The sequence below is a fragment of the Anolis sagrei genome, chromosome 3 (assembly GCF_037176765.1).
Source record: "Anolis sagrei isolate rAnoSag1 chromosome 3, rAnoSag1.mat, whole genome shotgun sequence".
NCBI lineage: Eukaryota > Metazoa > Chordata > Lepidosauria > Squamata > Dactyloidae > Anolis > Anolis sagrei.
Window position 1 is genome coordinate 39,431,080 of NC_090023.1, and position 25,831 is coordinate 39,456,910.

Genomic DNA, 25,831 nt, shown 5'->3' on the forward strand with positions numbered 1-25,831 from the left:
ATGACCGTGCATGGAGCCTTCTGCTTCGTAGGCTTTGCGGCCTTAGAAGCTGTCGACACCGAGGCCTTAGAGGCTGTCGACATAGCTGCTCTCGGTCTTTTCTGTGCCACCTTTTTCGCCCTTGTCTGGCGAGGCTCGGCCTCAGTCGAGGGATCGACGGATTTTGATGTCGATGCCTCCTTCGACGTCGATGTAGATGTCGATGGCCTGGATACCACGGCTGACGTCGACGCCGATGTCGATGTTGAAGGTACCAGAGCCAACGTCTGCTGGTACAAGAGGTATTGAAGCCAATGAACCCGGTTCTTACGGGACTGTGCCATCAACGATTGACAATGACGACACGAAGAGGTGATATGTGCCTCACCGAGACACAAAAGGCAAAGAGCGTGCTTGTCCGAATCAGGGATCTTCCTCGGACAATTCGCGCATCTTTTGAAGCGAGTTGTTGACATAATATTGTCGAACAACTCAAAGAAGCTTTATTCAAATCGCTGTAGAATCTCAATCCAGTAGAAGTATCGAAGCGAGCCGTGCAGCGGAAAAAAAGGAATTGTGTCGGTATGCGCGGGGCACCCTTTTATCCCCTGCCGGGGCTGAGCGGGGTTACCGCCAAAACTTGAAAAGTTTAAACTGTAGAAGTTTCCGTTGGAGCCCGCGCAGGCGCAGTCTCTCCACAACAGTGCATTCGCAGAGACCACGAAGAAAAATTACAGTTTGCAGCATTGCCTAGATCAGGCATGGGCAAACTTTTTTGCCTACATTTTGAGTCTGACCGAGAGGGCTGGGCCAGGAGGGAGGGTGGCCGGGCACATGCTGGATGTGATGGACCAGGAGGCACAGGGCTTGTGAGAGAGTGGGGCTGGGAGTGGGCAGGACAGGGTATGACCCAGGTCATCCTCATGTTGTCCTCCTAGCATAAGGATGGGGCTACTGACCCCATCCTTATGCCAGGAGGAAAACAAGACATGCGGCGACTGCCCCAATTCTTTTGCCTCAATCTTTGGGCTGTCCTCTCAGCATTATGTTGGGCAGAGGGTGAGATAGGCGATAGCTGAAAGCACTCCAGCAGGCTCCCAGCCACTGTGTGCCTTCCTCAGGCCATTCTCTCAGCATAAGGACAGGGCTGCTCGCACCATCTTTACGCCAGGAAGAGGGTGAGGTGTGGTGGCTGAGAATGCTCCAGAGGGCTCTCAGCTGTTGTGTGCCTTCCTCCCACCTTTCTGCATAAGGATGTGGTGGGCCTCCATGTCCTTATGCCAGGTGGACAGGAAAAATGAGGAGGGCCTGAGGTAAGCACTAGATGGACAAATAGTCTTTTAGGTTGATACTAAGTTTGCTTTGAATGCGATTTTCCTGCTTCTTGGCAGGGGGTTGGACTGGATGGCCCACAAGGCCTCTTCCAACTCTATGATTCTATGATTCTAAGTTAATGGAAATAATTTCATCAAATTTCATAATCATGACACCTGTCTTTCTTTCTCCAACTTGAAACTCAATATAATAGGGATTTTTGTTTGTGACATTCTAACATGTATATGCTGATCTACAAAACTTGTAATTCATTATTTTATCTGGTATAAAGTAGCTACCTGTGTAGTGAAAAGCCACGTTTTTGGAACATGAAGGCACCCAAGAAGATGCACTGATTCCATCAGATACTACACACATTTATTTAAAACAGCTACTAGATATCATCATCTATATCAGTAATCAGTAATACACATGAACAATATTTTCATGTGTATTAATTTAGTTCAATTTTTCTCTGAAGGCCCGACATAGTTTCTTATCCAATCCTGGTTTTTTAAGTGACAAGAGGACTTTGATTCGCCCTGTTATTTTGAAGATTTTTATTATTTCTATAATAATTAGGCTCTGTATTCCTCTTCCTCCTCTATCTGTTCACCTTAATGAAGAATAACATAGGAGCCTAGCTGTCTCCCATAGCAAGGTTGTTCCCTAGCCAATTGGGCTGATGATATTGGAGGATGCTGGAATAACCGGCTGATGGCACACTTCTTGCTCATGTAGAATGACCAATAGATTTTCCTCATCTTCCCTCAGCTTTTTAAATCACTCTAGCCTTGCATTCCCAGAACTTGACCGCTGGATCATTCCCTACTGCACATAAATGTTGATGATGTTTTAGTTGCTGCTGCCTGATGTCAGTCTGTAAATGTTTATCACTCAAAGCCATTAGTTAATTACAAGATTGCAATCTAATAAGCATGGCTATTAAGCAAGAAAATACATCTAAAAATTGTGTCAGCTGAAAAATGCCAGCCATTGCTGCTTGCAAGCTCCATATTCCATTCAATCACCTATATGATATTTTATATATTTGTTATACAAAGTTAATATGAACATTCTGATTAAAAACCTCGTGTCCACCAGAGTCTTACTTCTTCTTTTTTTATCATGACAGAAGCAACTTGAGAAACTGCAAGTCACTTCTGGTGTGAGAGAATTTGCTATCTGCAGAGACTAGCTCAGGGGATGTCCGGATGTGTTACCATCCTGTGGGAGGCTTCTCTCATGTCCCTGCATGGGAAGCTGGGGTTGACAGACAGGAGCTCACCCCGTCTCACAGATTTGAATAGCCAACCTTCAGGTCAGCAGTTCAGCGAGCACAAGGGTTTAACCCATTGCACCACTGCGGCTCCATAGAGTCTTAGTTACATCATGTATATTTAATATGAGCATGCCACTGAACATCAGTGCTTGTCTTGCTTTCATTCAAGCACTGAGTACCAAAAGCAAAATATGAAGCTATCCTATCTAGTGTTAAAATATGTCTTCTACGATCACCATTCTTACTGAGGTCTGAACTCATATCAGATTGATCCTGGTGTCCCAAGAGGCCCTCGTCATTCAAGCATCTACTGAGCAATCCCATGACTTTGACGGATCAGGAAACTATTCTTTACCACTTCCAATTAATATCTTAATACAGTAGTGATTTCCAAGCGTGCATATGGAAATCAGCAAAACCATTAATTATCTTATAATGAAATATCTCTGAGCAATGCAAACCTTCGAGAGTTAGCAATTCTATTTTTCCACTATCCGCAATTGTTCACAGTGCTATTAGAAGGCTTTCCCCACCTATGACTAGGAATTTGCAAAGAATGAACATATTGTAATTGCTGAACTATTTTCTTCAAGTCATTACAATGACGGTATTACTTATCTCTTCTGAGAACAAAATAAAAAAATATTTTGGCTCATTTTCTGATAAGGCAGAGAGAGAAATAGGAAGACAAAGTGAATTTAATGCTGACATATATTAAATCACTTGTTTCAATTTACTGAATATTATAAATGCAGTATGCCTTTCACACACACACACAATACACATATACCTTCACCCTGCACAGACATATGCTAGCACTAAGTTCTTGTGGGTTTTCTCGGGCTATATGGCCATGTTCTAGAGGCATTTCTCCTGACGTTTCGCCTGCATCTATGGCAAGCATCCTCAGAGATGAGGATGCTTGCCATAGATGCAGGCGAAACGTCAGGAGAAATGCCTCTAGAACATGGCCATATAGCCCGAAAAAACCCACAAGAACCTAGTGATTCCAGCCATGAAAGCCTTCGACTATACGCTAGCACTATTTAGATTTTAAACACAAGCAGACCAGGACATGTTTAGAGCTATGCAAACTTATTCCAAACCCCACATTCCAGTTCATGGTGGAATTCTGGGGACAAAATATGACAAGGCCCAAATTAAATTTTAACACTTGTTGTATTGAATGTGTCAAGATCAGGCAAATATAAGTAGGACTGTTGTGACCTTATCTCTTAGATGTGTCAAGATCAGAGCTGTGGAGAATGATGGTATCCAAGGAACAAAGGAAGCCAGGCAATCGTGACCTGCAGAGTTAGAAGACATTTGAATCCAGAGTTTGAGACTCAAGGGCACAATCAGGAAAGAGTGATAAAATAGCCATAAATCCAACCTATAAAAGATAAATATTTTCAAGAATGAACTGGGTTCACTCAAGTATATGTCCATATTCAGGCACTGGCAGGAACAAGGAATAGCATGAAGACAAAGGAATAGCATGAAGACCCTTCGCTGATGGTATTTCGAAAAAGGTTGAAGACATGGATGTTTAAACAAGCATTCGATTAATCTGGTGCAACGAAACTGATGAACAAGGATTGGTTAATCACAGACGACGAAATTGGATTGCGACTACAATTAAGAGATGCATTGGATTATTATTGGTGGCCCAATAATATTGTGTATTGTGTATGTGTTTTTATGCTTTTTAATGGAATATTGCTGCTTGTTGTTGTGTTGTAAACCGCGTTGAGTCGCCGATTTAGGCTGAGAAACGGCGGTATATAAGCACAGTAATAAATAATAAATAAATAAAGGGGCAAAAGCCAAAATACAGGGAGGTAAACACCAAAGCATCTACTACAGTTGAGGAGTAACACAGCTAGGTTATTGCTCAGAAGGAAACTCAATCATGGAATATTGGTGGTTAATTCCAAGTAGAACGTATCAACTGAATAAGTTCTTTAATGGTGACTCAAGTAGTGGATAACTTCAACTCATTTAGTGGCTCTACTGTAGTTAGGACTAATAGTAGGATTTAGAGCAGGGATCCTCAAACATTTTACACAGAGGTCACAGTCCCTCAAACTGTTGGAGGGCCAGATTATAATTTGAAAAAAAACATGAATAAATTCTTATGCACACTGCACATATCTTATTTGTAGTTCAAAAACACTTAAAACAATATAATAATTAAAATGATGAACAATCTTAACAAACATAAACTTATTAGTATTTCAGTGGGAAGTGTGGGCCTGCTTTTGGCTGATGAGATAGGATTGTTGTTGTTGTGTGCTTTCAAGTAGTTTCAGACTTAGGTTGACCCTGAGCGAGGGCCGGGTAAATGACCTTGGAGGGCCGTATCTGGCCCCCAGGCCTTAGTTTGAGGATCCCTGATTTAGAGAGAGAGATTTGAGTCTCTCTCTCTCACACACACACACACACACACACCCCTCCTCTAAGAGTTAGTGTAGAGTTAGTGTATCTAGCAGGTGCCACCAAGAGATAATATTTGTTTTAATATGAAACCAAGTCAAAGTGGCAATCTCAGAGAGGTTTCCATTGGATAGTCTGGGTGAAGTAGTGAAGAAATGAATGAGGCTCAGATTCAACTGGATGCTACTGGATCAGAAAAAACACACTGCTCTCTTCATGTGTGTGTCTTCACAACTTATGGTGATGCTATAAATTTCACAGGGTTGGGGTATGCATGCAAGGGATACTTTCCTTCCTCTGAAATGTAACCTACAGCACGTGGTATTCATTGGCGGTCTTCCATTCAAGTAGTAATTAGTGTTGATGCTGCTTAGATACTAAGATCAGGCAGTGCCTAGTGCCTTTGAGCATTTAGGCCTCCAGTGCTATATTTACGCAATATTCAGACAGCATTGACAGGAAGGAGAAGGCATCCAGCCAGCAAAGTGGGTTGTTCCTGCTTTGGCGACACATGGTCCTTGCTTTTGGCAACAAATGCAATGCCAAAAGTAAGCACAAGAACGTTTGGGCTGTATCTTTACACAAGCATGGAAAATTTGCAATCATCTGTGCAACTGGGAGTGGTAAAAGCTTTATGTCAGCACTAGATTCAGTCCTATATTTGGAATTATACATGGAGATTAGCTGCTCACACTTTATCCTGGTCTTTTTATAATAAATAGTAATCTCAGTCAGACCTGGATTTCTCATTTGAGATTGGAAATCGGTAAACACCGAAGAACAGAGAATCAGCATCTAATTATTTATACATAACTCACGTGTCAAATCCTTTGGAAACTTAAAATGTTTTTCCTTCTGTGTTTGGATATGAGTTCAAATAATTTCTGCTTTTTTTCAATGTACCAGCCAAAGCCAGGTGGGGATTTTTTAAAACTAATTTCCTGGTCAGGAACACATTAATTGCAGTTATCAATAGGGACAGAAAAGAATGTCAGGGTTGTTGAAATTGTCCATTTTTGTTCTTATCATGTGTCTGCTAAGCAGGATCAGGCCTGGTTAGTACTCGGAATAAGAAATAATTGGATATATTAATATTAATACGCAAATAATTGCATATATTAGAACATGCATACATCACAAGGAATATATGCAGAAAATGTGTACAAATATGTACAGTGTCCATAAAAACAGAACCATAGAAGCATAAAATCATAGAATTGGAATAGAGTTGGAAAATACCTCGTGGGCCATCCAGTCCAACCCACTTCCAAGAAGCAGGAAAACTGCATTCAAAGCACCCTGACAGAGGACCATCCAGCCTCTATTTAAAAGCCTCCAAAGAAGGAACCTCCACCACACAGAGCTGGGCAAAGAGTTCCACTGCTGAACAGGAAGTTCTTCCTAATGTTCAGGTGGAATCTCCTTTCCTGTAATTCTGCTTCCTTGGAGACTAGGACGCGGAACAATGGCTTCAAACTACAAGAGAGGAGATTCCATCTGAACATTAGGAAGAACTTCCTGACTGTGAGAGCCGTTCAGCAGTGGAACTCTCTGCCCCGGAGTGTGGTGGAGGCTCCTTCTTTAGAAGCTTTTAAACAGAGGCTGGATGGCCATTTGTCAGGGGTGATTTGAATGCAATATTCCTGCTTCTTGGCAGGGGGTTGGACTGGATGGCCCATGAGGTCTCTTCCAACTCTTTGATTCTATGATTCTATGATTCTATAATTCGAAGCCATTGTTCCATGTCCTAGTCTCCAGGGCAGCAGAAAACAAGCTTGCTCCCTCCTCCCTATGACTTCCCCTCATATATTTATACATGGCTATCATGTCTCCTCTCAGCCTTCTCTTCTGAAGGCTAAACATGCCCAGCTCTTTAAGCTGCTCCTCATAGGGCTTGTTCTCCAGACCCTTTGTCATTTTAATTGCCCTCCTCTGGGCACATTCCATCTAACATCTCCCTTCAATTGCGGTGCCCAAAATAAGACACAGTATTCCAGGTGTGGTCTGACCATTTTAAACAATATTTGGCAGGATCAGTTTTACCACATATATTCTTTCCCCTTGGGTTTACCAGTTATTCAGAAAGAAAGAGAACTCACCACCAAAGGTATTCAAGTAAATATATTTATGTTCACTAATTGAGAGTCAGGGGTGCAGAAGACCTTGAATGAGTAAACAAAGAAGACTTTATTTCTGATGTCTTATTCATCTTCCTCAGCACAAACACTCAAAATGTCCAAACTAGTAGGAACCTAATTTTAACATAATTTTGCTCCACATCTAAGGGCACAATGATTTTTAATCCATAAATAGATCTTTATTTTAACAAATATATGCAATGCTTCATTAAAGGGAGCTTTTTAGCTATGATTTTGCATAGGATGAAGCTGAAGTGCTGCATGGTCCCATGTCTATTCCGAGGAAACGCTATGACCTATGCATTTGCCCCTGACCTTTACTCCAATCAATAAAACTACAAATTGGTCTTTTCTTATCCTTGGCACTTTAGTAATAAAATTGGTGTTGAAATGAAATGAGACTCTGAACTTTATCTCTCCATGTTGTTGTGAACATAGTTGAAAGTTGGGGAAAAGATTGGCAGCATTTCAGGCAGTAGGCTGAAGGGCCGTACTCTATTCACAGTATCCCCAGAGTTTATATTCAGTCCCTGTAGCACATCATTATCAGCTGGGTATCTGCACAGTGTGCCAGCACTTTCAGAACTAAGAAAGGCAGGAAAACCTATTTCGGTGCCTGTCTAAAGCACACCTTCTCTCACCAGTCTTCCCTTCTGAGTGGTCATGCCCCCATTCACACTATAGACTTCAGGTTATTTTCGAGTGCTGAGGACCATTTTCTGTTTCAATGTAACTCAGAGCTATAACATGGCCGCAAACTATTAGGATAATCATCTTGGTACATACTACTAAGATTACCAGCATGTACACTTTGCACCAATGCTTTGCATTTCAAGTTGTGTTATCTATTTCTTTATCAGAGCCTAAATATAATTGCTAGTCTAACTAGAACAGACCCATTGAATTGATAGTATTAACCAAAGAGTTGATTTATCATTAAACAATTGATGAGATGACCATTCTCTAGCTGATACAAGTAGTTGAATTTAGACCTGTGTTGTTATGTTCCTTTTAATCCAAAGAGTTCAAAACTGGGTTTATCATCACAACAGGCCCAGTGAGATTGGTTAGCTAACAGATTGTGGCCAGTCTACAGTCATGGACTTGAGCCCCATCTATACTGCCATATAATGCAATTGAAATGGTATCACATGCTCAGTGTAGACTCACATAATGCATTGAACCTATAATGCAGTTCAATGCCATATACTTTGCACTGAACTGGATTATATTGTAGTGTGGACTCCTATAATCTGGTTCAATGTGGTTCAATCTACATTACATGATTCTACACTGACCACTCTAATACATTTCCAAGTGGATTACCATATATGGCAGTGTAGATGGGCCTTAGTTTCATGGCTCATGGATATTTCAAACTGGACCTACTTAAGTTCTAATGTAAGGAGTGCAATGAATCCATCACTTCACAGAGGAAAGAATTGAATGTTGTTATATATACATATTTGTGTGGAAATGTACAATCAAGGTACACAAATTAGTTTACTGACAAAAGCAGACCTGAGTTCATCTTTGGAAGTTATTAATGCAATGTTGTTTCAAGTCGAAGTTGTCTTCAAGGGGAATTAAAGAGGAGGGTGCAGGAATGTTTGTTCATATGACAAAACTCTGCAGTTCTTGGATTTCAATATACAATTGGGATGTGGACCAACTCTTGTCACATTCCTTTCACCTGTATTTGTCAGTATGCACTACTATGAGAGTTAGTATGCTATAGTGCTTTGAATGTTGGGCTGTGACTCTGAAGACCGAGGTTCAAATTCCCACTCAGCCATGGAAACCCACTGTGTGAACTTGGGCAAGCCAGATTTCTTCAGTCTCAGAGAAGGGCAAAGACAATCCCCCTTTGAACAAATTTTGTCAAGAAAAGCTCATACTAGCTCCAACTCAGGGTTGCCTTAAGTCATAAAAGACTTGAAGAAACACAGCAGCACACTACTGTTAATGAGGCAGTCCACTTTCCACTTAGCTGCACACCCTGAATATTTTTGTCATCCTGCATGACAGCATCTAGCTTTTGCTTCAAATATCTAGTTGAAGTTCTTTTTTTTTCTTGCTGGAGAGGGTCAAAAAGGTAACATCAGGCCAGGACTCCTGACAAGAAAAATTGAAGCCCTGTCAGACAAACGTTTCACTAAACAAGGAGGAAAGGCAGGGATATTTTATAGCTTTTCAATTCCATAATAACAGACATGTAATATGGCTTTGAAATATTGTACATACTTTCTTGTTGAAAGAGAAACTATGAGTACATCTACATTGTAGAATTAATGTAGTTTTACTCCACTTTAACTGTCATGGATCAGTGCTATGGAATAGGAGCCCCTGGTGGTGCAATGGGTTAAACCCTTGTGCTGGAAGGACTGAAGACCAACAAGTCAGAGGTTCAAATCTGGGGAGAGCACAGATGAGCTCCCTCTGTCAGCTCCAGCTCCCCATGCGGGGACATGAGAGAAGCCTCCCACAAAGATGGTAAAACATCAAAACACCTGGACATCTCCTGGGCAACGTCCTTGCAGATGGCCAATTCTCTCACACCAAAAGCAACTTGCAGTTTCTCAAGTCGCTTCTGACACAAAAAAGTGCGATGGAATCATGTGTATTGTAGCTTGACCTTGTAAAAATACAGCTCCCATGATCCCATAGCTTTGAGCCATGGCAGTTAAACTGGAGTCAAATTGCACTAATTCTATTATGTTATAAACCTCTGTCTCAAGCAGATCCCACACCAAAAAAGTGTAAAAGAGTGAGAAACTGCTGAAAACCTATTGAACCTCAACTTCATTTTTCAAATGACCTGTTCCTGAAAGTGGGAAGCAAAATGTGTCTTCACCATATGAATTTTGACATTGCAAACTATAATATTATTCTATTTCTATTCTACCCTTTTTGTGTTGAAGCATCCCCATTATATTGGAAAAGGGATTCCACCTAAACACTAGGAAGGACTTCTTGATGGTAAGACTTCTTCCACAGTGAAATACATTGCTTTGGAGAGTAATGGAGTCACCTCCTCTAGAGATTTTTAAGCAGAGCTGGATGGGCATCTGTCAGAAGTGCTTTGATTGTATTTTCCTGCATGGCTGGGGCTTGGACTGGATAGACCTTGTGGTTTCTTTCAATTCTACAATTCTATTATTATGACACATCGATATTTTCCAATAGGAAATATGTCTTATGCACCCTGAAATGCATATTAACCATAATGCAGAGTGTATACAACTCAAGAAACTGATTATAGAACCTAAAAATGAGCAATCCTTGATGCAATACAAGTCTAGTTAGAACGCATAACAGTGATTGTACTAAAGCAAGGGTTGAAAATATGTCTATGCTGGGTACGGCTGCTGGGAATTACTGTCCAAAAATATGAGCTAGACCACATCTTTCCCAGTTTTAGTGAAAGCACTCAATTTTGTGTATTGCATTACGTGACCTAATCTGAAGAGAAATTGAATAGTAAACTATATCATAGAATCATAGTGTTGGAAGAGACCACAAGAGCCATCCAGTCCAAACCCCAGCCATGCAGGAAATACAATGACAGATGGCCATTGTAAAGATCTCTTACCTTTCCAGACTGGGTGGCAGGGCCTAGGAGAAGCAGGCCAGTTAGTTGCAGCTTTAGAAGGCCTGGCAGAGGGCAGCAGTAGCCATTTTAGTTCAGGGAAAACACCATTTTAGAGGGGGGGAGTGTCCTAGGCCTGAGTTAGCATTAGAACAGCCAGGATTGGTTTAGAAAAGGGGGCGGAGTTTAGAAAGGTTTGGAGGGAAAGAAGAGGCTTTTTCAGTCAGTCTGTTGTTGTTAGCGATTAGAGTAGGAAGGCAGTTTAGGAGTTCGTGTTTTGAGATTAGTTTAGAGAAGGAAGTTTGCCTTAGGTTTGCCAGCGAATAGAAGCTGTAGCAAACTGGTACAGCTATCAGGGAGAGATAGCTGGAGTGTAGTTAGCTAGGCCACAGTTGAGGGTAGCTAAGCTACAGATGTATCTTGACAGAGATTCAGCTCCTGTCAAGTGCAGTTGGTTTTAAAGAGAAGAAAATCTCTGTATTGTACCAAAGAAAGAACCATTTACATATAACCATTACGCTTTAAAGACAAGAACATTTTCTCTGTAACAGCCAAGCTTATTAAACAGCATTTACTTTCTCTGTATTTTCATCAATAAACTTTCCTTGTTTATTTTAAAACTCAAAAAGCCTGAGTCCAGTGTGCCTTTGTGGCTATAGTTCTTTTCCAACAACCTCACCTGTTTTCCTTTAAACAAATAAGACACAGTGCTTGGTGGTCTTAAAAAGCATTTTTAATATTTTAAAGCAGCTAGAGTGTTCCTGTACATTTATTATGGTGGCAGCGGAAGGTTAATTAGAGAGTCATCCCCTCATAGCGTTATATAGAGTGGTGTGAATTCTCATAACATTTATATTGGTGCCACAGTGGTGTGAATTGTATATTGATGTCAGATGGTGGTATTGATCGTATTGCCATCCACGTGTCTTTATAGCCATCCACCTTCTGCTTAAAAACCTCCAGAGAAGAAGACCCTACCAGGCTCCACGGCAGCATATTCCACTGCTGAACAGCTCTTACAATCAGGAAATTCTTCCTAAGGTGGAATATAGTTTGCAGAATTGAGAAGCGGGGGGGGGGGGGGGGGGGCTATCATTAATTATCATGTACTTTCTTCCCCAGTGATTACAAGATGATGAGGATAAGAGTGATAACAGAACATAGTAAAGAGAACAAAAAAGCTTGAAAGGGGTGTGTAAAATCTTGTGAGATAATACATAAGGACTGAGGGGTGGGATACTTTATTAAAATTCTTGAGTTCATAAGTTCATGAGAAAATTGGAAACTGGTTTGTATCCAGAATAGCTTAATTATGCTTACTTCCTACTGAGATGTTAAATGATGACGAACAGTAATATTTATTTATGTAAGAAATTAATTTATATCTTGCTTGCGTCTAAATGCAACTTAGTAATGTTTAAGGTGGGAAATTTTGATTTTCAGCTTTTGAAGTCCACATGAACATTCACATGCATATTTATATTTACTAAAATTATATTGGTGCCCCCAGTAGCACAGTGGGTTAAACTGCTGAGCTGTTGAACTTGCTGAGCAAAAGATCACCAGTTAAATGTGGGAGTGGTAGCCCCAGCTTCTGCCAACCTAGCAATTCAAAAACGTGCAAATGTGAGTAGATCAATAGATACCGCTCTGGCAGGAAGATAATGGAGCTCCATGCAGTCATGCTGGCCACATGACCTTAAAGATGTCTACAGACAACACCGGATCTTCAACTTAGAAATGGAGATGAGCACCAACCCACAGAGTCGGACACAACTAGACTTAATGTCATAGGAAAATCTTTACCTTTACCTAAAATTACATACAGTGAAGTCATTTTTGCATTCATTATATAATTCTGTGTACCCATTTTTGCAAACACTTCATTATAATTTGTATGTACCATTTCTCCCAATTGATACATTTTATATTAATTTCTTCAACAGAAATCTGAATCACAAACCTTAGGAGCTCATCAGACTGGCAGGGGGAAAGAGTGGGGAAATGGAGGGAACTGTCTTCCTTTGTTCCCTACCTGCTTTCCCTGTCTTCTGGTATAGCTTCCCATCCCATGTGATTTCCTGTCCTTTCCTCGTCCTTTCCACACTTCCTCTTTGCATTCCTCAATGAGGAATCAGGTAACACCAACTCCTCCAAAGCCTTTCTGGGCTCCGTTTCTGCATGTTGGTGAAATGGAGTCCCATGTCCCACTGAAAGTTGCCCTGTGTCATGTGATGAACTCTGCAGGACTCAGTCTTATGAACATGCAGAAATGAGAAGAGGCAGTCTTCACTGCATCTGACAAGGCCCTTTAAAAAGTCCAAAAATTGAAGCTGTTTCCTACATTGAGAGGGAAAAACAGGATGTTAAATGAAAAAAAGAGAGAGAGGGCTTTATTAATATCAAGTCTGAACTCTCACAAGAGAGAATGATTAAATTCAGGCCATCATACTTCAAACACATCATGAGATGACTTGAATCATTGGAAAAGGAGGTAATGCTTGCCAAAGCGGATGTTGCAATTAGAAAGGACTTCCTTTAACTCAACAAAGAAGGTGCTCACCTATGCAGGACTGTTGATAACCAAGGCTCTTGGGGGGCTTTCATTCATTGGGTCAGCATTTGTTAAAGGTGATTTGATAACAACAGCAATGAAATCATATTCCACTTCATGCATTAATTTGAAAAATATAGACAGTAGATTGGGAACTTAGATATACTGAATTTTGTTCACTATGCAATATTTTTGGCATATACATTTTTTGTCTGCATGTTACAATTCTATTTATTTATTTATTTACTTATTTATTTATTTATTTATACCTTGATGATACATTCCCTTTATTGGGTGCATCTTTCACATCTATTGACAGCTTCCATGGCTGTTCCTGAGCTTGTTTCTTGGAAATTCTCCTGCAAATCTAATTATCTACCTTCTTCTTTCCTTCTGTCCTTATTTCCACCAAGAAATATGGTTACTGAGTGAAAAGAATTACTACTAAGGTTGAGAGATTGACAGAAAACATCTTTAGCATCCTCCAAAACCCACTACTGTGTCTTGTGCCATGTTTATTTCCTGAACTATTCTCCAGCATGAACTTTTTCTCAAGTCGATTGGCTCATTAATGTTCTTCTTAACAACGATGCATGCATATGGCCCACAAAAACTTGTACTACAATATATTTTTTGCTTTCTAACCAACTGCTTTTGCTGAATAACAGGACCACACTTCTGGTAACTGGCCTACATCCCAGTTTGAGTACATGTAGCTGGGATGGTTATAATGGACTTCTTCGATACCCTGAAAATGCTACATAGGGGTGCAATAAGGGGTGCAATAAGGCAGTTTAAGGGTATTTTTAAAAATCTGATAGAAACAGGTTCTGCTGGCAGATTACTTCTATCCCCTGAAGGTAAACAGTGTTTACTTTTAGGAGACACCCATTAGAAAAAGTAATAAAACACACAAAGCTTAAAAGAAAATGACCACTGGTTGCTATATTCCCTAATATGGAGGATGAAGAACCAGCATCCACAGATTGCTTCTGAAAATAAGCAAGTACGCAAGGTCCAATTGGTAAGGAAATAGGGGGAAAATACAAATGGAAAGCCAGTGTGTGATTAATGATGTACCCAAGGGAGGAAGGGCTAGACATAGCTGTGCTAAACTCCATATTTATCTAGAATATGTTGATGAGAGCAATAGAAAGAGTTGTTTCATTTGCATTAAGAATTGCTGAGGATTTTCTACTCTCCGTTCAAGTGCTCTGAATATCTGCTGACTTCAACAAGTAATGAAGTCACACCATTTTTTGGTGTGTCGACTGGAAAAGGTTTTCAGATGGGAATGATTTTTGCATTTTGGGAAGAGAATCATGTGGCTGATGAAGGCAAAGAAGAAGAAGCAATAGAGTGTGGGAGAAGCATGACATATAGATGTTCATATATTTGTGCACAAGAGTGTGTAAGTGAGAAAATAACATTGTAAAAATTGAAGCAATAAATCATACCTGAGACCTCCCTGGAGGTCTATAAATAGGAAACCCAAAGCATTTCCTTCTATTTATTTTATAAGTGCAATAAACTTTATCAGCTTTTAGTATTGGAAACTCTTGCAATATTGATGTGCTCTTTACTTTAGAAGTTATTTGGAGGTTGGCATCTAGAGGCTAATGAAAAAAAGGAAGTGGTAACAGAGGAAAGAAGGCTTTTTCGCCCTTCCTCCTTTGTAATAAAATGTGCAGCTTTGCAAATACTGTTTCCAGGGTTTCCTTGGCATCTGACAAAAACAACTGCCTTAATATATTGTCCAAAGTTCTTTACTTCACAGAAGGCCCATGGTTTCTCTTTTTGCTTATATGAAAGCATTCACATATACGTATCTACTATGATGTAAATCCCATTGTTTAATTGTTTGTTTTACTTAGATAGTCATAAAGTCCTTGAGTCAATGATTTAACAGAATATACTCTTGGTTTCTGTGAGTTTTCCGGGCTGTATGGCCATGTTTCAGAAGCCTTCTCTCCATAAAGGAAACAATCAGGGCCAGCTAACATCTCCCAACAAAGGATTCCACCAGGCAGGAAGCAGCCAGGCTTTGAAGTTGCAAGACCATTAAATGTTAATCAAGGTGGCCAATTGCAACATTCACACTTGCCTCAAGCAGACAAGAGTTCTTTCTCCCACCGGGTACATTCCACCGATATATAAACCTCACTTGGCTAGTTTCCAACAGACCTTACAACCTCTGAGGATGCCTGCCATATATGTGGGTGAAACATCAGGAGATAATGCTTTTGGAACATGGCCATACAGCCTGGAAAACTCACAGTAACCCAGTGATTCTGGCCATGAAAGCTTTCAACAACACAGAATACACTCTGTTGGATCCTGGGTTCTTTGTCTTTAATTACTATGTGGAATATGAAATTTCAACAGTTGTTGCTTGTGACACAGAGAGGTAACAAGCAAAACATGGTGAAACAATCTTTTCTACACAGCAGTTACATAGCATCTACAATCCCACCTGAAGTTCTTCCTGATAGTAAGAGCTGCTTGACAGGGGAATATGCTGCCTCGCAGTATGGTGAAGTCTCCTTCTTTGGATGTTTTTATACTGGCACTGAATATACATTTGTTGGGAGTGTTTTGATTGTGTGTTCTTGCATGGCAAAATAAGATTAGACTGGATGGCCATTAGGGTCTCTTCCAACTCTATGATTCTGTGATTATAAATTATTGTATTGGGCTAAAGACTAAGTACAGATTGAAGACTAATACACTTTTGAGGGCACCTGTTTCATTTAATCTAATGGACTTTACTTCTAAAATGTAACTTTTCACATTCAACAAGAATGCCAACTTCATAGACACATACAAGAATTAGAGGTGGAACTATAGATATATCTTTTCAGTTGATATATTTGTTCAGTGGGAACCATTACAATGATTTGTATACATCAGAGCCAGATATAAGCTTACTGTCAAATTCCAAAACATGAATTGGGTTTTGGGTTAGCTGTAGTTGCACTAACAATAAAAGGAAGGTAGTTCAGCTAGTTCAGAAATATGAAAAACTCCTCAGACTTTGAAAATACCCTTTGAGCACACAGTGTTCTTTAATTTCCGTATGAAAAATGTCAGATATTCCACAGGAGAGATGCAATAATGTATCCTTGATCTGTTATCTCTCAGCATCACACGGGACCTCTAGCTCAAGTGCAGAACTCTTTAAAATGAATTAAAGAAAAGAAAAGGAATCAAAGTTCATGTTATGTTCTCGCAATGAGTAGGTTTTTGTCATTGCAGACTTAGTTCTGAAAATGTTAGCAGATAAACCTGCATAATTTAAATTCATAACAGAACTCAGATTAAAAGTAGCTTTCACTAAAAAAAATGATGCATATGAAACAATGATAAATTTTAAATCATAAAAATCAAATTAAGAGAAGAATCCAGTATTATAAACTAGTAATGGTACATGAAATGAAAGAACTATGACTTTCTCCATGAAAATATTGTTTGAGGAAGGAGTATAGCAAATAAGCCAGCCCGTGTGGACCAGTGGGCTAGATTGGGACTCTGGGAGACCAAGATTCAGCTGTCCACTCCTCTTGGAAACTCACTGGTGAACAGGAACTAGTCCCAACCCATTAATATGTAAATCTTGCATTTCTACTAATGGGCCTGAACATGTGGGGAATTGACATAAGATGGGAGTCTAATTTTTTTTTTAAAAAAATCCTCCTGTTTTTGTGGGTATGGGAAATATCCTTTTCCCATCTGTCATTTAATCATTATCAACAACCATGTCTGGGTTTTGCATTTGTTTTTGTTTTTTTATTTTAGTCCAAAACTAAGATAGTTTCATGAAGACTACAGAGCACATAGCAAAATTTTAATTTTTCCTCTTATTCAGTTCTCAAAAATTTTAATACACTAAAACCTCAAATCGGAAGGGTTGGTACCCATAGTTTCATTGATGCACATCTGGCAATATATGTCCTCTTTAGGCATGTCCTAGGTCCTCCAGTGTGACTCTATGGTATGTTTACACCAGAAGGTTTACACCAGAATAGGGTTTGATATCATCTGTGTGTTTCATTAATCTATGTAATTCCAAGAACATATATATTGTGGATACAGGGGTCCTCCAAGGAAGGAGCTTCCACCACACTCCAAGGCAGTGAATTCCACCGTTGATCTGGTCTTACTGTCAAAAAGTTCTTCCTAATGTCAGACAGAATATCATTTCCTGTAATTTGAACCCATTGCTCTAGTCTCCATTGTCCTAGTCTCCAGGGCAGAAGAAAACAAGTTCTTTTAACACTGGAGAAACATTTTTAGCATTTCTCAAAATTCCTAGTAGAAAGTTCCAAGTGCAAATGGTCAATCAGTAGTATTTTCTATTGAAGCAGTGACTCCAATATCAGCCAAACCACACTTCAGGTTCAGCACCTTTGATAGCTCCCATAAAAACAGAAATAGCTCCTGTAAAATCCCATTGTGGACGTACTATCTTGTAGATTCAGAGCTTGCAGCTATCACTGATATTTCCAGCTAGAAAGATCTCCTGGAAAGACTTTTTCTCTGAGAAATTAGTTAATGACTAGCATTTGATGCTAGACAAGATGGACCAATAGCCTGACACTGTGCAGCAGTTTCTTTCATCAGTCATCACATTAGAGCCAACTCAGAAAAAGCCGACCCATTTAAAATTGTTTTTTAGTCTGGTTTGAAGACTGATATCATTCTTGTTGCCCTAGAATGCTAAATAATGAACATGTTCAGTGCACCTCTTCCAAGTAGAACAGGAGTGTTTCTATTGGTGGCTTTTGATATAATTGTTTCTTTATGTCCTCTTCTGCTATGATCAGGAGGGCAATATGGTTCACTGGCTTTTGGAGTCATTTCCATCAGCTGCTAAATCCAGAAGCAGCCCACAGCAGTATGGCATTGGTCCAGCTGGACCAAGACTGCTTTGACCTCACTAATCTGCCCCCTTGTTCTCTGTGTCACTACCACTGCTCCCCACCAGCCATAGAGCTTTCCTGCCACTGCTTGGGTGTCACCTGGAAAATCAGCCAGGAAGAGATAGAGTGACCCCCCTACTTCTTGCATATCATGTGGGTGTCTCATTCTGATCTCAGTATATGTGACTTGCAAGGAGCTCCATGGCTGGAGGTTAGCATGTAGAGTAGATATGAACTATTTCTATAGACAAGTCCTGTATGAAGGTGGCCCTAGAGCAATAGTTTTCAAGCTGTGGGTCTCCAGGTGTTTTGGCCTACAACTCCCAGAAATCCCAGCCAGTTTACCAGCTGTTAGGACTCATGGGAGTTGAAGGCCAAAATATCTGGGGACCCACAGGTTAATAATTGCTAGAGAATAATTGTTCCATTCCATGGACACTTTCATTTTGTGCACAATAAGAAATCTAATCTTGTCCTTTATGTTCTTTTATATCTACAAGAAACTAGTCGGAAATTATTATGCTGCTAATACTTAATCTGGATTTTACCTATGTATATTTGTTATATATATTTTAATATTGTTCTGTTTTATCATATTGTACCCTGTCTCAAGCCACGACGCAAGGCTGGTAATCAATTTACTAATACTATTACTACTACTACTACTACTCTTATTATTACCTTTAAAGTCCTAAACAGCTTGTAATAAAATTCTTGTCAGGGATATCTCTTTATTGCAGTGTCTTTCCAGCAAAGATTTCCTTTCACAAGGTTTGCTAGCCAGACAATTTAAGTCCATTACTTCTGATTCTATCGTCCCCGCCTTGCCAGAGACACTCAGTATTTCCCCACCTGTATAATCTCCAATGAGATGCTAAAGGCGTCTCCTAATTAAAGTTTGTGCAATTCCCCGTTGACCCTGTGGCGCCAAAGATCAAAAATCTCCCATTCCCACATCCTCCAGGGACAGCCGTGGCAGATTCAGATACCTGACAGCTTCTTCCGTGACAGACTCCCCCATGTTCGCTTCAATGCCTTTGTTATTTGTGTTTTCGCCTGTGTTAATTTTTTCTTCAAGACTGTAGGTGAAGAGAAGGAGGGAATGAAGCAGAAGAGGTCATTCTTCAGCTGAGGTGAACCTGGCCCCAAAGGAACTGAAATGGAGGCAGGGAGCGCCAGCAAGTACTGAGAGAAGAGTACGCACTATCCCAGGAGGCAGAAAGACATCTTCCATTTGAGTTGTGCTTGTCACTCATAGAAACTAAGTATGCTATACCACACTCAGACACACTGCACTGCATTACTGATCACACTAATACCACAAAAAGCAATATCCTCCCACACAAATCCCTTTCACTAAGCATGTTCAAACATCTATGCATGTTCTTCAGAGCTCATCTGAACTCATGTTAGGTGTCTATAATTACTTCTATAAAACATGTTTTCTTTCTATAAGAAATCTATTTCTCTCTTACCAAATATTTCCAAATCACAGATGTAAATGGCATATATTCAGAAAGCAAAGCTTTCCCTTCACTTTTTTGTATTTTTCCCCAGTCTGAAACATGACTGGAATTCTGCTGTGACACCCCTCTTGTTTCCCACTAATGAGTATATAGGGATACATTCTGCTGTTCTACAGTTTTTATAATAAAAGGGTACTTTCTAATCCTTTATCAGTTCCCTTTCAAACTCAAGAAATCCTCTCAAGTATTACCTTCAACAAAACATTATTCCCCCCCCCCCCAATTCAGCCTGTAATGCTTCTTCAATGATATCTTAATTTTTGAATTAATCAATGATAGTAACACATTAATTTACCTTTTCTTCTCCATAGTAGTTTCCAATCAGTAGAATGTATTTATTTATTTATTTATTTATTTACAGTATTTATATACCACTTTTCTCACCCCTGAGGGGACTCAAAGAGGTTTACACAGAAGTAGTGGCAAAATTAAAGGCCTTACAAACATACACCAAATTACAATCAACACCATAATGAAGTATAAAATGAATGGCACAATTCATCATATGATACAATAAAAATACATTTAAAACACGAGATATAAGAATTAAAACACCTAATAAAAACATTAAAATTACATAATCCAAGTACATAGACCGGGCCATTACAAATGTTGACTGCACATATTCCATATTTGCTTCTTGTACTGCGTTACTTCACTAGTCAAAAGCTTGGTTCCATAACCATGTCTTTGTTCTCTTTCTAAAGTCCAGGAAAGAGGCTGCTGATCTAATCTGACTGGGGAGAGAGTTCCAGAGCCAAGGAGCTACCACTGAGAAGGCCCTGTGTCTTGTCCTCACCAACCACACTTACGAAGCAGATGGGACCAAGAGAAGGGCCTCTCCAGAAGATCTTAACCTCCTTGATGGTTTATAGAGGGAGATACGTTCCGACAGGTAAGCTGGGCCAGAACTGTTTAGGGCTTTATAGACTAAAACCAGAACTTTGAATTCTTCTCAGAAGCAGACTAGCAGCCAGTGGAGTTGGCGTAACAGAGGAGTTGTGTGCTCCCTGTATGCCGCTCCAGTGAGAAACCTGGCTGCCATCCATTGGACCATTTGAAGCTTCTGAACAGTCTTCAAATGCAACTACATGTGAAGTAAACATCTAGTGATGTTAATGTTTTAGGAATCAGGAGTTTTGAGAGTGTTGACTGTGTGTCTACTTTGTTTTTCTTTCTAGAATCCAGTTAGGCTAATGTATTGCATATTTATATCTTCATCATAACCATTTTTCCTTACCAAGAAAAAAATAATAATTCCATCTTAATGGACAACAGTGCAACTGGCAGAAAAAAATCTGTCACAGAATAAACCCAGGATGACTCCCCATTGTTTATCAATTGTTATACAGTGGTAAGGGCCTATTAGATATAAGATCAAATAACAAAATGAAACATTCAACTTAATCTGTACAAATCCTTTTAAAAACAATGCAAAGTATTGAGGGATATGCAAAGAAGAGAATTAGGCTTTCAACTTGATCTAAAAATCCTTTAGAGAACACAATGAACACACAACCTGGAAAACAAAGTAAAAAATTACACCCTTTGCATGATATCATACATACCGCTCCTATAGGATTAAATAACAAGTACACATGGGGATTGGTAAGGCACCAAATATATATTTCACTAGTGACAAACATGCTGAAAATGCATATAGTTCTATTATGCACAGAAGTATACATGCATCAGTCTGAAGACCTACAGGCCAGGTTTAAGACATCTTCCTGCCTTAAGCAAAGCCCAAATATTGTCCCCTCCTTGTGCTAGGACCAACATTTTAAAAATATAATGGTGAACCATTCAGATGCTAATTTTTGTCTTCATCTTTCCTCCAGTGTACTAGTCTCAAATGGCTCAGATTCAGACTACTTGAGAGACTGTATACTTCCACATAAGCCAGCCCAAGCTGTAAGATCCACTTTTGGTGTAAATGCCAAAGAGCACTTCTGTGACTGTTCCCAGACTCTGGGATGCTCTTTCTAGGAAACACAGCTGGCTCCCTTCTTGCTGGTCTTTCAACACCAGGTGAAGACTTTCCTATTACAACATGTGTTTGGGGACTGATTGTTTTACTCATAAAGGGCATTCTGTTTTAATATATTGTGCTATTTTTATTCTATGCTTTTAATGTTTTAAATGGTTTTAATTGTAATGAGATCCCTATGCCAGAAGGGGATATGTTATTGAATTTACCATGGAAACAGAAAACGGATAATCATGAACTCTACAGAACTGAGTGGTTTCCCCTGGAAATTACCATGGAATTATCCTTGGGAGCCTTGAAAGGAATTAGCTAAATTCTCCAACACAACTTGATGGTACCTTTGAGTGAATGTATACCATAATATCACATATAGGACCTAGAAAATTCCCAAACAGGACATATTTTGTCAGGTGCACGTAGGTGAAACTGAGTTTCGGTTCTGTGTTTATGGCAGTCATATTGTAATGTCATTTTGATTTCTGAATGTTTAAACTACATGTCATTTTTCATGTGTTTCTCTTTAATTATAATCTATCTTGTATTCTAGACATGGGGAAAAGACAGGCTATCAATAAAGAGATAGATTAACACAAACACCATCTTAGCTACATACATCTGAAGCACTCACTAAAATATTGTAATTAGAAACTGAAATCAAAAGTGTTTACTCTCTGATCCAGATACTGTATTAGGATCTGCTTGGCAGTCAGATCATCAAGTTCATCTCTGCTTGTTTACATTTCAAACAGTACAGAAAATACCACTGGAGTGACATAAATACCCATATAACTTCAACAGGGGCAGACCATCTTTAGCCCTTTGACCATATGTAGTCTTTGGTCTAATTGCTGCCTAAGTTCATGCAGTTTTTGTCCCAGTAGAAAAGAAATCTGTTCAAACAATAAGACTATTGGCAAGAGTAATGTATATTGGCAAGAGTAATGTATCTCCCAACACCCCAATGACCAGGCAGGAAAAGGAGAGAGAGATGTCTGAAAGAGTGGGGGAAGATCCCAAAAAGTGGGGTTGATCTGCACATCTGATGCTCTGAACTTGCCCACTGTGGCCTTTTGCCTACTCCCAATGATTGTATTTCTCCCCTACAGAAATACAATCATTGATTGGAAATTGGTTCCCAAGCCTGTGCATGTCATAGCAAACATAGCTTGTTTTCTGTTCTTCCAGAATGAAAGACCTAAATCCATTGATTTAAATCACAAGAAAGAAAAATATGAAGTTCCACCGTTTGGTACCGCAACAGACTTCATAGGAAGGTGATGGATCCTTCTTCACTGGAGATGTTTAAACTGAGATTGGATGTTCTGGATATTATATATGTTATGATAACTTTTTTCTGAGATAGCTGAAAGAGTGACATGTTCAGACTCAGTTCAGAAGATGGGCTGCTAGTGCATTGTAACAAAAGTAAGTAGAGAGGAAAAAGCTTCATGGTAAGATTTCCTGCATGCTCACCCCAAAATGCTTCAAGTTGTCTCTGGTTGCTTCTGGGTTGAGAGAATCGGCCATCTATGAAGACATTGCCCAGGGGACGCCCGGATGTCTTGCAATCCTGCGAGGAGGCTTCTCTCATGTCCCCCTTCTTGCGGCAACCCCAGAGGCACTCCAAGTGGCCAGATACTGGTCAAAGGACATTTAACCAAATACCAAATTTACAAAATCTGTGTGGTTTTTTTCTTTTTTTTCTTTTTCTTTTTAATCTCTGTGTTTGTTTTGCTCTGTTAGAATTGTAATACAATGGTTGCTGATGACACGATAAATAAATATCCCAAAATGCAGGAGCAGTAATTCCAAGTTAAAAGCTATCATAATTATGGATCTAAAGATCGGTATTACTTGGTCAACAATGCTGTAAGTTATGAGTAAATGGCTTGGGGTCTCTATGTCAAAACCCTAGAGTTTCAATTAGATTACATTTTAGTAAATCCCATCTGGGAATGTTGAAGAGGAATTTTACCTAGAATTTCTGCATATCTAGGCATTTTTCAACCATAAACATTCAATGTGCTTATGCTATTGGCCAGCAGATTTATGTGCACATTTTAGAGACATGCAATTTGGTTGAGTGAATTTATCTGTGTGTAGTTCAAAAGGGAAGGGGGAAATCTTGTGGGATCTTCCCAGTGATAGAAAACCCCACAATACAGAACATGGATACATGTGTCCTTGTTTATTTTTATTTGAAAAGCTCATGGTGAATTTCTTTTTGATTGCAGTCTGAGATTGCATGTTGTTCTTTAAATTGCCAAATGAAGTAAATATCACACTGGGAAATGCTTCAGTGGGAAACATCCAAAGAACATCACAAAACCGAAAGGACACCACAATATGAGTATAATCATTTGGTTATTACCTTGATATCACATCTATTCTGAAATTATGGTAACTACACCTTTGAAGTAGATTATGCTTTTGCTTATAGGGTATTACAACAAACTTGTTTTTTTAGTTTGCCTTTGTATACAGTCTTTGTTCTACACAACACATTTTTGTTTCTTGATGGTCATAACCCAAATCATAGTGATGTATAGGCCAACAAATGAGAAATGTTTGCATGTCAGGAATCACGTATTGGTATAATAGTAAGACCTGATAACACATACATCATTTCAGATCCAGAATCCTATGCTATGACTTCATATTCTGACCCATGAGTTACCTATTTTTAATTTTAAGATTAAACAGACATATTTTAGGAGAGGACGAGAGCCACATTTTCCTCAAAACTCCAGAAGTTGCATGGCGCTGGCCCCACTGCTTGGTGGCTTTGCCTCCTCTTGATCCCCCAGGGGCTTCTCGGGCTCCAGAGGGCCAGGAAAAAGTGTTGGACCCCCTCTGTCAGAAAGCCGGACTTCAGATTTTTTGTCCTCCTTCACATTCTTGCCAGGATGGGATTGGTCCTTCTGATTGATGTTCAAACCTCCGACCAGTAATATTTTATATTCTTAAGCATGAATCCCCTTTGGAACAAAAACTAAGAAAACTTAGACAAGAAACTCAGATGTAGAATCAACGGTTCTGGTCAAACCAGAATATAGCCTTTAGAAAAGGAAAAGAAGAATTTATTTGCTCCAGGTTGAAAGCCAAAGTTCTACAGCTCAGAGATGGAAAAGACCAAAAAGCTACCTTGAGTGTTGAGGAAATTGCAGAATTTTACAGAGTTTTTCTGAGTAAAAACTTTTAAAAACATATATGTTACAACAGGGATTGGTACAAACCGAATTTTACCATCATGTTTCTGATGAAACAAGTGACATTTGTGAAAGCTTTGAAGTGGCTTTGGCCGCAAAAAGACTAAAGCGGAAAACTAGCCAATCAGAGCAATGGCTATACAGTATAGATAAACCAAATCCAGTTGGGTCTTCCTCTGTAACGTCAATTGATGCTTTTTAATGGTTTTAATGTTAATTTTAAGATGTTTTATTTTTTATAATTTTAATTTAAATGTGTATGTTAATTGACATTCTGTTTAATATGGCATGGAATTGCCGCATGTAAGCAGCCCTGAGCCCCCGTCAGGTTGAAGAGGGCGGGATATAAATATGGCAAATAAATGTGTGTTCAGTGTGATTGATTATTTGTAAACATGTACACTTCAGTGTCATTAGATTTTAGGACTAAACTAGAACCAAAGTATGATGCTGCAGGTTTAATAAATGTGATTTTCACAGAAACACAAGTTAAGCACAAGCTTTGTCAGTGACATCCTTCTAGGATACTACCCCATGAGATTTGAAAGGACAGGATCTTGCTTCTGAAAAGGTCAAAGGGCAAGCAAGAAGAGGTGGAAGATAAATAAATAAATAAATGTAAGATACAACCACAATACACACCATACCAAAAGGCCAAGAGTACCTCTTTCATTTGTATATTCTACAATTATCTCCTGACACAATCTGACCTTCCTTTTCTGACCTTTCATCCTTTCATGGTCAAAGGGCAAATTCACCCATTCTAAAGAGACATATGGTCATATGGGATTTTACTGACTGTCAGGCTTGCACCGATAGCCACAGAAAAAGAGCAGACTAATTCTATACATATCAGTCTTCTGAAGACTTGATTCCTTTCATTTTTTTAAATTGT

At 39.4% G+C, this 25,831-nt stretch overlaps 1 pseudogene; it reads left to right on the plus strand.

Annotated features, from left to right (window-relative positions):
* LOC137096553 (uncharacterized) lies at positions 1-25,043 on the plus strand (annotated as a pseudogene).
* The last annotated feature ends 788 nt before the right edge of the window (positions 25,044-25,831 follow it).